This window comes from Lepus europaeus, chromosome 6 (genome assembly GCF_033115175.1).
Source record: "Lepus europaeus isolate LE1 chromosome 6, mLepTim1.pri, whole genome shotgun sequence".
Classification (NCBI taxonomy): Eukaryota; Metazoa; Chordata; class Mammalia; order Lagomorpha; family Leporidae; genus Lepus; species Lepus europaeus.
The window spans coordinates 1,756,868-1,769,741 of record NC_084832.1 but is presented as its reverse complement, the minus strand read 5'-3'; positions in this window follow the sequence as shown (position 1 = coordinate 1,769,741).

Genomic DNA, 12,874 nt, shown 5'->3' with positions numbered 1-12,874 from the left:
GACGTCACGCGGGCCACTTGGGTCAGCGTGGCCACTTGCCACGAGGGTCAGCGCAAGTCCCTCCCTCAGCAGCACACATGGCTGCTGCGTAGCTGCCACCTCCATGTTGTCCACTCTCCAGGCAGGAAGGACATGGGTGTGCTTCTGGCACAGGAGGTTGGGGTGCAGGAGCTTAGGCTGGGGAGTTGGGTGAGCACCCCCGCCGTGGTCAGGACCCACGTTGGGGTATGGGGTGCCCGGTGATGGCCACGCCAGGCAGGCTGTCTTCTCTTCTTGGGGGGGGGGCACAGTAGCATGGGCCCTTCTCCTACAGTGTGTGCAGGGGTGGGCGGGCTTCTCTGTACATCTAGCAGCATTGCATGCACATTACACGTGTCCTGAATGTAGGAGGCAAGACCCTGACCCTCTGTAGTGCCCCTGGGTGGGGGAGAGAAGGAGCTGCCCCTGCCCCAGGGCTTCACCTTTCGGTTTTGATGGTGAGTCCAGAAATAGTGCTCTGGCACCCTCCTTTCCGGGTGTCCAGGGGGAGATCCACAGGACCCAGCCAGGGAAGGGCCCTCGTGGCTCTGCAGAGGGGCTGAGATGGAGGCCTGAGAAGTTCGCCCCTGACTCTGTGGATGGAGCGCGTTGGAGCAGCACCAAGAGCACCATCCGCGGCCAGCAGGTGCCAGGCAGAGCCAGAGCAGTCAGGGCACCATACTTCAGGGCTCCGTGATGCCAGGACCAAGTGGGGCCTCCCACCCTGGGCAGCCATGTGTGCCCAGAGCTCTCGGACATCAGCTCGAAGTCAGGAGATGCACAAGGTCGTATCAGCCGCCTTGGCGGCCGCGTCCTGTCACCCTCCTGCTTCGCCTGCTTCTCCCCTCCCTCGCTCCGTCTTCCTCCCTCCCTCCCACCTGCGTCCGGCGGGCTGGCCTGGCAAGCCTCTCTGGAAACGGAGGGACAGGAGGAGGAAGACGGAGGCTCTGAGAGGGATCGCCAGTGTCTGGGGTGGGAGCGGTGGGAGTTGGCGGGAGTTTACCTGACGGCGATTTCGTTTCAAACTAAGACTGAGTAAAACACCTCGACACGGCGGCATGCAAATTCCCATCTCGGGGTGAAAAAGAAGTGGATTTTGTTGTGCAACGTGACTGTGACATGTGTGCTACGTCAGCAGACAGCTGCAGGAGCTGGGGGGGGGGGGTGGTGGAGAAGCGGGCTTCATGGGGAAACTGAGTCTGGAGCTCGCTGGGCCCTGTTAAAGGAAGATGCCTGCTGGGCAGCTGTGTGGGTGTCTCACAGCTGATTACAAACGCGTGTGGGGCGCAGAGACAGCAGGCCTGCGCGGGGTGTCCTCCCGGGGGCCAGCAGTGCACAGTGGGGTCTGTGAGCTGACTCGGGAGGCCAGGGGCTGGTACCAGGGGTCAGTGTCTTCCAAAGCTGCTTTCCTTGGCCATCTCTGCCCATGCCTGCCGTGGCAGACCATCTGTGCGCGTGCGTGCGTGCGTGCGTGCGCGTGTCAGACCTGATCTCATAAGAACGCAGACTAGGTCAGGACCGCCCTGTCTTCATCCCTCTGAGAGAGCCTGACTCCTGATGCTGTCACATTCTGAGGTGCCGCGGGGACAGCCACAAGCTACGAATGCTGAGGAAACACATCTCAACACATGACAGCGTTGGAGCCACGGAGCCAGGGAGGAGACCTTTATCTGAGCCCGGGACGCTGTGTCAAGGGTTAGGCACAAGGAAGGGGAGGACAGGAGACCGAGAGGACATCCGGGAGAGGGTGCTGGGAGGACAGCTGGTGAGTCCCACGAGGCGGTCGGATAAGCAGGCGCAGCTCCTCCTGGCTCAGTGTCGATGGCAGGGTCCTTGGGGGCTAGGACCCGAGAAGCCAGGGCGTGGCGGGGCAGGGACACCAGGGTCTTCAGCGGCCTCCCCACCCAGCACAGTGACTGCCTCCATTCGTCACACTTCTCCTCCCCCCGTCACTCCGAACACAGCCCGGATCTTCCCAGGGTTTTGTCCTTGCTCAGTTCTCCTGACGCCTCTTCCTCCTCACGCCACCGCCTAGCCACACCTGACGTCTTGTTCACGACCCCAGACACCATCAACAGTCCACTCACAGACGCAGTGCCAGTGGCCATTACCGACTCCTCACAACAGAGCCCGAGTAACGACCGTCTCCTCATGGACACGATCACCCTGAATTCTCAAGACACAGCCGGGTCACCTCCATCCCCTCAGACACAGCCCAGTCACCACCGTCCCCTCACACACAGCCCAGTCACCACCGTCTCCTCACACACACACGGCAGTCACCATCTCCTCACACACACAGCCCAGGCACCACCGTCCCCTCACACACAGCCCAGTCACCACCGTCCCCTCACATACAGCCCAGTCACCACCGTCCTCACACACACACACGGCAGTCACCATCTCCTCACACACAGCCCAGTCACCACCGTCTCCTCACACACAGCCCAGTCACCACTGTCCCCTCACACACACAGCCCAGGCACCACCGTCCCCTCACACACAGCCCAGTCACCACCGTCCCCTCACACACACAGCCCAGTCACCACCATCTCCTCACACACAGCCCAGGCACCACCGTCCCCTCACACAGCCCAGGCACCACCATCTCCTCACACACAGCCCAGTCACCACCGTCCTCACACACACAGCCCAGGCACCACCATCTCCTCACACACACAGCCCAGGCACCACCGTCCTCACACACAGCCCAGTCAGCACCATCTCCTCACACACACACGGCAGTCACCATCTCCTCACACACACAGCCCAGGCACCACCGTCCCCTCACACACAGCCCAGTCACCACCGTCCCCTCACATACAGCCCAGTCACCACCGTCCTCACACACACACACGGCAGTCACCATCTCCTCACACACAGCCCAGTCACCACCGTCTCCTCACACACAGCCCAGTCACCACTGTCCCCTCACACACACAGCCCAGGCACCACCGTCCCCTCACACACAGCCCAGTCACCACCGTCCCCTCACACACACAGCCCAGGCACCACCATCTCCTCACACACAGCCCAGGCACCACCGTCCTCACACACACAGCCCAGGCACCACCATCTCCTCACACACACAGCCCAGGCACCACCGTCCTCACACACAGCCCAGGCACCACCATCTCCTCACACACAGCCCAGTCACCACCGTCCCCTCACACACACACAGCCCAGTCACCACCGTCCCCTCACACACACAGCCCAGTCACCACCGTCCCCTCACACACACACGGCAGTCACCATCTCCTCACACACACAGCCCAGGCACCACCGTCCTCACACACAGCCCAGTCACCACCATCTCCTCACACACACACGGCAGTCACCATCTCCTCACACACACAGCCCAGGCACCACCGTCCCCTCACACACAGCCCAGTCACCACCGTCCCCTCACACACACAGCCCAGTCACCACCGTCCTCACACACACACACGGCAGTCACCATCTCCTCACACACAGCCCAGTCACCACTGTCCCCTCACACACACAGCCCAGGCACCACCGTCCCCTCACACACAGCCCAGTCACCACCGTCCCCTCACACACACAGCCCAGTCACCACCATCTCCTCACACACAGCCCAGGCACCACCGTCCCCTCACACAGCCCAGGCACCACCATCTCCTCACACACACAGCCCAGGCACCACCATCTCCTCACACACACAGCCCAGTCACCACCATCCCCTCACACACAGCCCAGGCACCACCGTCCTCACACACAGCCCAGTCAGCACCATCTCCTCACACACACACGGCAGTCACCATCTCCTCACACACACAGCCCAGGCACCACCGTCCCCTCACACACAGCCCAGTCACCACCGTCCCCTCACATACAGCCCAGTCACCACCGTCCTCACACACACACACGGCAGTCACCATCTCCTCACACACAGCCCAGTCACCACCGTCTCCTCACACACAGCCCAGTCACCACTGTCCCCTCACACACACAGCCCAGGCACCACCGTCCCCTCACACACAGCCCAGTCACCACCGTCCCCTCACACACACAGCCCAGGCACCACCATCTCCTCACACACAGCCCAGGCACCACCGTCCTCACACACACAGCCCAGGCACCACCATCTCCTCACACACACAGCCCAGGCACCACCGTCCTCACACACAGCCCAGGCACCACCATCTCCTCACACACAGCCCAGTCACCACCGTCCCCTCACACACACACAGCCCAGTCACCACCGTCCCCTCACACACACAGCCCAGTCACCACCGTCCCCTCACACACACACGGCAGTCACCATCTCCTCACACACACAGCCCAGGCACCACCGTCCTCACACACAGCCCAGTCACCACCATCTCCTCACACACACACGGCAGTCACCATCTCCTCACACACACAGCCCAGGCACCACCGTCCCCTCACACACAGCCCAGTCACCACCGTCCCCTCACACACACAGCCCAGTCACCACCGTCCTCACACACACACACGGCAGTCACCATCTCCTCACACACAGCCCAGTCACCACTGTCCCCTCACACACACAGCCCAGGCACCACCGTCCCCTCACACACAGCCCAGTCACCACCGTCCCCTCACACACACAGCCCAGTCACCACCATCTCCTCACACACAGCCCAGGCACCACCGTCCCCTCACACAGCCCAGGCACCACCATCTCCTCACACACACAGCCCAGGCACCACCATCTCCTCACACACACAGCTCAGTCACCACCATCCCCTCACACACAGCCCAGGCACCACCATCTCCTCACACACACAGCCCAGTCACCACCGTCCCCTCACACACAGCCCAGGCACCACCATCTCCTCACACACACAGCCCAGGCACCACCGTCCTCACACACAGCCCAGGCACCACCGTCCCCTCACACACACAGCCCAGTCACCACCGTCCTCACACACACAGCCCAGTCACCACCGTCCTCACACACAGCCCAGGCACCACCATCTCCTCACACAGCCCAGGCACCACCATCTCCTCACACACACAGCCCAGTCACCACCGTCCCCTCACACACAGCCCAGGCACCACCATCTCCTCACACACACAGCCCAGGCACCACCGTCCTCACACACAGCCCAGGCACCACCATCTCCTCACACACACAGCCCAGGCACCACCATCTCCTCACACACACAGCCCAGTCACCACCGTCCCCTCACACAGCCCAGGCACCACCATCTCCTCACACACAGCCCAGTCACCACCGTCCCCTCACACAGCCCAGGCACCACCATCTCCTCACACACAGCCCAGTCACCACCATCTCCTCACACACACAGCCCAGTCACCACCGTCCCCTCACACAGCCCAGGCACCACCATCTCCTCACACACACAGCCCAGTCACCACCGTCCCCTCACACAGCCCAGGCACCACCATCTCCTCACACACAGCCCAGTCACCACCGTCCTCACACACAGCCCAGGCACCACCATCTCCTCACACACAGCCCAGTCACCACCGTCCCCTCACACAGCCCAGGCACCACCGTCCCCTCACACACACAGCCCAGTCACCACCGTCCTCACACACACAGCCCAGGCACCACCATCTCCTCACACACACAGCCCAGGCACCACCGTCTCCTCACACAGCCCAGTCACCACCGTCCTCACACACACAGCCCAGTCACCACCGTCCTCACACACACAGCCCAGTCACCACCGTCCCCTCACACACAGCCCAGTCACCACCGTCCCCTCACACAGCCCAGGCACCACCGTCCCCTCACACAGCCCAGTCCCCTGCATCGCTTTCCTAGCCTCCTCAGCCGCCGTAGTCTCCTCCCCGTGGTAGTGCCCAGGGCGCCTCCTCTGCCTCTCTCTCGTGCTGACAACCTTAGTGACCGCTGGGTGCCCCTCAGGAGGAGGCAGGCGCCATTAGCTGGCACCCACGCGAGTCGCCGGGGCTCCAGGAAGCAGTGGTGGGTGACCGTATTTGCTGAAGAAGCAGTGCGCGTCGCGGTGACTCAGCACACGGTCCGGGCCTCCTCTGAAGAGCCCAGCCGTCCGCTTCCTGTGCCGTCGCCCTGAGCTCGGTGCCACCGCCGGGAAGAGGCTGCGTCGCTCGCTCTCCCCCTCTCGCTGCTGTGCTGAGTCGAGCTGCCCTTTCATGGACAGGCAGGGGTGCAGCGACCCCCGGGACAGCCAGCCCCTCGCCTCTCCCAGCCACCGGAGGAAGGAGCGACTTCTGCAGGCGGAGGCTTTGTCGGGCCCGGGAAGAGGCCGATGCCCAGCCTGAAATGCTCCTCACTGCGGAGAGCCTGCCTGGTCCCTTCTCCTGGAGCTCCCGGGGCTGCCCGCCAGTGCGCCCTGGAGTGTGACCTCATCCTCCCAGAGCCCCCTGCTCCCACAGAGCCCCTGAGCCGCTGGACCCAACTCCCTGCAGCCCCTCGCCCCTGCCAGCTCCGGCCATCTTGATGAGAAAGCCGCTGCGAGGAGGACTCGGCCCCAGCCGGTCCTGCAGATCGAGCTGTTTTGAGTTCTTGTCGGAGAAGCCGGGGCCTCGGCGCGCACAGCGGCTGGCCACATGCAGCCGTGAAGGCTGCCCTTTGGGCCTTAGAGGCACAAGGCTGACTGTGGTAACCCCTCTGACCGAAGCCCCAGGGCCAGACTGGGGACCCCAGCACCCCCCATGCCCCTCCCCAAGGCAGGCCACCTTAGCTCTGTTCCTCCCTCAGCTCTTCCTCTCCTGTCTGCCCATGGCACAGAGCTGGTGCTTGGTGGTGGCAAGACGGTGGTGAGAAACGCTGCCTGCAGATTCCGACGCCGTCCTCTTCGGGGTGCACGGTACATAAGCAGGGGTTACTGTAAGGTGTGCCACTTCCGGACGGGTGGCAGCACCCCGGTGGGCTTGCTCTGCCCTGCCTCCCTTCCTTGCTCCGTGGGAGGGGTACGGCCCCTCGGACTCCCAGCTCACACTGCCTGTCCAGCCCTGGGCAGACCCTGGTGCCCCTCAGGGTCCGTGCACACCCCAGTGGGCCTAGGTCAGGGCCCACTGTCATAGCCAGGTGGTGGTCAGGCCAGGGGGTCAGTGAGCCTGTAGAAAGATACAGCCGCCTGCTCCCGGGTGCCGTGAGCAGAGCTGGGCTGAGCAGAGCGCCTGCAAGCACCCTACAGAGGGCAGTGGGCCCTTGTGCCTGGCACCGGCCACGTTCTGCGGAAGCCGCAGACGCCGCCGTAGTGAACACCCGACCTCTGCTCACGTGTTCTCATCAGCGGCTCACCCTCCTGCCTTCATTTGTGCGCATTTCTGTTGAGGACGACGCACTCAACGTTCATGCTGGGAAGGCACCCAGCCCCCATGCCTGTGCTCCGTGGGGGAGGCGGCTCGGCTTCCCTGGCTGAGCACACCAGCCCCTGCTCCGCACGATGCCCGGGGCCTTTCAGAGCAGGGACTGCCCACCCAGAGCATGGGCGAGTGAGCCATATGACCCTGAGCAGCCTGGCTTGGTCTGTCCGGCCCTGCCTCAGCCGGGGCCTGGACGCCACACTTCCGGCCCCTCTGAGTGTGCCTGCAGACGCCCGGGACAGCGCTGACTGATCGGTCACAAATAACCTGAGGCCTGCGCGTCCTGAGGATGAGGTGGCTGCTTCCGGGGGGCGGCGACCAGGTGACCTCGGTGAGCTGCACCCTCTGTGTGCCCTGGTGTCTTCTCTGTAAGGTGGAGCGCTCTCCACGGCCGGCAGCGGCGCGGTGAGATCCGCGTGGGCTCCGGTGCACCGCCCGCCAGGCACCTGCAGGCCCGCACTCTCCCCGCAGTGGATGTGAATTGCAGCCCCCCCCCCCCCCCCCCCGAGCGCTCGGAGGCGGCGAGCCCACTGGCTGCAGGCAGGCCTCTGCTGAAGGCGGCGTGTGCAGCAACGCTTCCGGAGCCTGGGTTTGGTGCAGGCACAAGGCAAGCTGCTGCACTTCATACTGAATCCATAAATCCGCGGGCTGAACGTTTCCCATTTGAGATCTGAACTAAATATAGAGAGCCGGTGTCTAAATTTAGTGCGATGAATCTCTCTGTTCAGCTCCGGATCTGCACTGTCACCAGCCAGCACTCCCCGCTGAGATTCAGCCGAGCAGGCAGGCCGGGCCCGGGGCTGCGGGGAGGCCGGGAAGAGCAAGTGGGGCTCCCGCTGCTTTGTGAACTTTCTGATCCCCCCCCAGAGCAAGTCACGAACTGCAGTGGGGGCAAAGGCACAGCCGAGGGTTTGAAACAATGTCTGCTTGGTGAGAGGACAGCCCGGGCTGGGAAGCTTCTGACTCATCTGGAAGGCGATGGAAGCTGTGATTACAAACAGCCCGAGGTCGATGATTAGCCTCTGTGGGGAGGACCAGCGGCGCGGTAATTAGGAGAGTACTTCGCGGTCATGACTGGGTTCAGTGCCAAGTTGCAGGGACCTAAAAATAAAAACAAAGGAAAAAGAAACGTAGACTGAAGCATCCAGGACTGACAGAGTAGTCGTGGGAGGCGCATGGACTACAGGAATCCCAGCTCCTTCCGATCGTGCCTTATCCTGAGGCTGACCCTAGCTCCCACAGTCCAGCATGGCCGCTGGTGCTCCAGCCATCACGTCCACGTCCCAGCAGTGGGATAGGAGTGCCAAGGAGGGGCACCCCTGGCCTTTCAAAGGACCACTCAGAAGCTTGTAACTTGTGCTTACGCCCCACTGGACACACCTGGCCCGCTGGTCATGCACAGTGGCAAGGGACACCAGGAGCTCCTACGGCAGTGTGCCCTGCCCCAAACCATGGCGCAGTTACTGTTAGAACGAAGGGAGGTGGATGTTTGGAAGGAGACGTTCAGTGTCGTCCCCAGAGCGAATGCCTGCCTGGTGAGGGTTACAGTTCCCAAGCCTCTAAGGAGGAACGTGAGGGCCTCCAAAGGGTCCTGGAGAGGCGGGACTAAAAGGCGAGTTCCTCTCGGTACAGAACGTCTGAGCCCGTACGTGAGATTTTCCGATGTGTGTTTCCGTGAACACCTCGGGCAGTTGCCCCAGAGCCATCCACAGCCCAGTCACGGCGGGAGGAGAAGAGTAGAAGCGAGGGGCCAGGAGACCTCCGCAGGGAGGCCACTGGGGGAAGTCCGTGACCGCAGGCGCAGGGCAGTGGCCCAGGGCCTGCCCCCAAGCAGACCTGGAGTCAGCACCCTGGGGACTGCAGAGGCCCTGACCTGTTGCCCACGGGAGGCTCCCCGCACGCTCTGGGCATGGGCCCTGAGCCCAGGTACAGCCTGGCTGACGGAGGTGCTGCGCGCCGTGGGCACTGCAGGCTGCCGGCATCTGCACACCATCCATGACCGTGAGAGGAAGTCACCAGGACAAGACGCACGTGGGCTCCCTAAGAGCCGGCGAACGGACGGAGCTGCAGCCCTGTGAGAGGACAGGAGAGGAGGGCAGACGGGACATGGAGGAGGCACCTCCCCCGCGGAGGGGAGCGCTGCGAGGATGAAGGGCAGGGCCCTCACCTCCTGCCAGCCCGGTCCTCTGTTCCCCTGAGCTCCTGGCTGGGCTCAGACAAGTGCTCTGGGGGAAACCGTTACAAACCAGCCAGAGGAGTGGGGTCCCAGGTGTGTGGCGCCTGCCAGTTTCAGGGGGTTTCATGCTGCCAGTGTAGACCCTGAAGGAGGGGCTGGGAGGATGCTCAGTCACACGGCACCGTGGAGGTCCACAGATGCAGCCACAGAAATAACCTCAAGACCACACGTGGTAGCAGCAGTCGCGTGGCACTGGGGGGCGTCTCCACGGATACAGCCATGGAGCACTGGGGGGGGGCGTCTCCACGGATACAGCCATGGAAGCAACCTCCAGACCGCAGGTGAAACCGGGTGGCCTGATAGGGTTGGGAGGCGGCCCTTCGCCGTCGCGTGCCCGTGTTAGCAGTGTGGTTGACTGTGAGTTTCTCTGGCTTGATAGTTAGCGGTGGTCCGGCGTGAGCAGCAGCTTGAACAAGAACTGAGAGTTCACCGGGGGCCTTGCTGGGGAACAGGCCTGCCCCAGCACCGTGTGGCCACCCCTCCCTCCCGAGGACGGTCAGTTCCTGGCGAAAGGCACCCTTGAGTGTTATTATTGGAATCTCATTAAACTTGTGGATTAACCTGTGAAGAGCTCGCGCATCGGTGGCCATGCGTCACCCCATCAGAACCGCGCCTCGCTTCGCACTAACTCCAGCTGCCCGTATGCCCTCAGGAGCCGTCTCTCCCCACATAGCTTCTCCGTCACTTCCCCCGCTGACCGCCGTCTCGCTGTCCTAAGCCGCGGCCTGGCGTGCCACCAGTGGACAGCCGCCGACAGCCCCGTGAAACCAGGGGTTCTGCCATCTTGTCTGCCTGAGTGACGTCTCGCACTGGGGCCGCAGGGTCTGCAGCCCCGCCCGGCTGTCCCAGCTGTCCCCTCCAGGACTGCCGGAGGCACGGCTGCTCTCAGTGCTGTGGTGGTGGCCGTTTGCTTCCACTTTGCCACGGCCTCCATTGCCGCACTGCCGTGCCGGGAAGGGACCATCTTTCCGGGGGGGGGGGGCGCTCTCCTCCCTGGGGGGAGGGGAGGTGTTAGTACCAACTTAACCTCTTCCTAAAGGAGAAACACGTGGATCTGCCCAGACAAACCCGATTTCCTGTCTCTTACCGCGTCCTTGGTCTTCGGTCTGCAGGGACACGTGTGCCGCGGCTCTGAGGACCAGGCCCTGCGGGAGCGTTCTGACCTTGCTGGCATCTGGACTGTTCACCGAGAGCGCTCGGGGGGAATTCAAGGTGCTCGGAGTTGGAGCCAACAGCACAACGTGCTTCAAGGGCCTGCCTGCACCAGACGGATGGGTGCCCAAGGGGTCCCCTGCCCAGGACATGGACCGGAGGAGGCCGGGCCTGTGACCGGTGCTCCCACATCGGAACTCCTCATGCCTTCTGCTGGACTCCAGAAGCAACAGGAAAACGATGCCGCTGTAGCGGGCGGCGACAGGCGCGACGCCTGTTCCCAGGGAGCGCGCACCGTGGGTCTTGCTGGCCCCTTCCCCACCTCTCAGCAGACGTCAGTGCTGTCGGTTTGGATTACAAATGGCGGCGCGGTGAGGAAGACATGGGATCTGCCCCGAGGACTCCTCCCCCTCCCTGCAGTTCAGCCTTAGACACGGCAGGCCCCGCCCAAGAGCGCGCTCTCCACAAGGTAAGCAGGGTGGCTGCGGCCGGGGCAGGGAGCTTCGGAAGGGCAGGGATCGCGTGTCTGCGGCCGGGGGCAGGGGGTGCCGCTGACCGCCCGTGGAGTGCTGCGGCCCCTTTGGTCTCTCTCGGGAGTCTGGAGTCGGGAGATGAGGCGGCTTCGATCTGTGCAGGGGTTAAGGAATCTCACTCAGGGGCCAGGATCGCAATCTTGTGTTTATGCTTCGTGATCGCATAAAAGGCAGGGGACTGGCAAGTGAGCGAGTCAAAGCACCGGCAGCTCTAGGAGGCATTGGGTCATAAAAAGCCGGACACCGAGTCTGCCCTGGGTCTGCGTCGCCTTAGACGACGGCCGGACACCGAACCTGCCCTGGGTCCGCGTCGCCTTAGACGACGGCCGGACACCGAGTCCACTCTGGGTCCGCGTCGCCTTAGACGACGGCCGGACACCGAGTCTGCCCTGGGTCCTTGTCGCCTTAGGCGATGGCCGGACACCAAACCTGCTCTGGGTCCGTGTTGCCTTAGATGACGTGGGGAATGCGTCGTCCCAGAGGACAGGTAAGCGCTGCAGATCTCCGAGCCTGAACACCATGAAAGCTGCCGGCCCGGGCGGGCTCCAGGGAGCTGCACACGTGCCTGCACCTGCTGCCCTGCTGCTGGCAGCGCTCAGAGCCAGAAGCCCCCAGGCGGAGTCTGGGCTTTGGAGAACGGGGCTGGGACTGAGCTGGGCTCCGCTGAGCTCTCCCCGTGCCTACGTTTTCGAGAGTTACTGAGGACATGTTTGCTGGGTGCGGGGCAGATATTTTTGGGTCACGGTGAGAGTGGCCAGTATCCAGAACCAACAGGTTCACACGGTGCCCAGAACACGGCATTCCCAGGGGGAGGTTTGCTGTTTAGAGTCACCAGAACGCCGGGGAACTTCATTCTCTCCAGGATGTTTCCTGCATCGTCTCCATGAAGACACACACTCAGACAAATTGGCTAAAAGGCCGTCGGGGACTGATGTTACACTTGCGATGCATAAAGCTACGGGAACTTTGTTTTGGAACTTTTTAACATGCGGGAAATGCTCATAATAACATAAAAAACCAAGACAGACAGGGAGCTGTGTGGTACACGTGGGTCACATGTATCACAGAAATTGGTCATGAACACGGGAAAGAGACAAGGAATACTTTCTCGTGGTGATGCCGGGCGTCGTGGCATTTCATCGTGATTTCTGGTCCCCCTGACTTTGTGTTTAGTCTCTTATTCTGAACTTCCTGTTTGTCGCACCTCGTGGTCGGCAGAGCTCCAGGGCCTGTGAGACGCCCTCGCTGTGCACGCCGGCGGGGCTGGGCATCGGCCGGCTTGGGTTGAGCTACACGGATTTTCTGCAGGCCTTGATCAGGCAGCTGCTGGTGTGGGGGTCCCTTGGCCGGGACCAGGGGCAGCTCCTGGGAGCTCAGAGCACCCCCAGCCAGCATCCAGGAGAAAATGGGACTCCCGTCCTAAAACCTCAGGGAGCTCAGTTCTCCCAGCCATGAGCTTGGGACGGAGCCTGAGCCAGGGAGGCCGCGGCCCCAGCTGCCGTGGAGCCAGCCTGCTGAGCCCTGGAGGAGGCGCCGCCGGCCGTGATGCAGACCTGACCCGCAGACTCAGAGCGGACGTGTGTTGTGTAGCGCTGTGCAGCACACACACGCCTGCTTTCGATTGCTT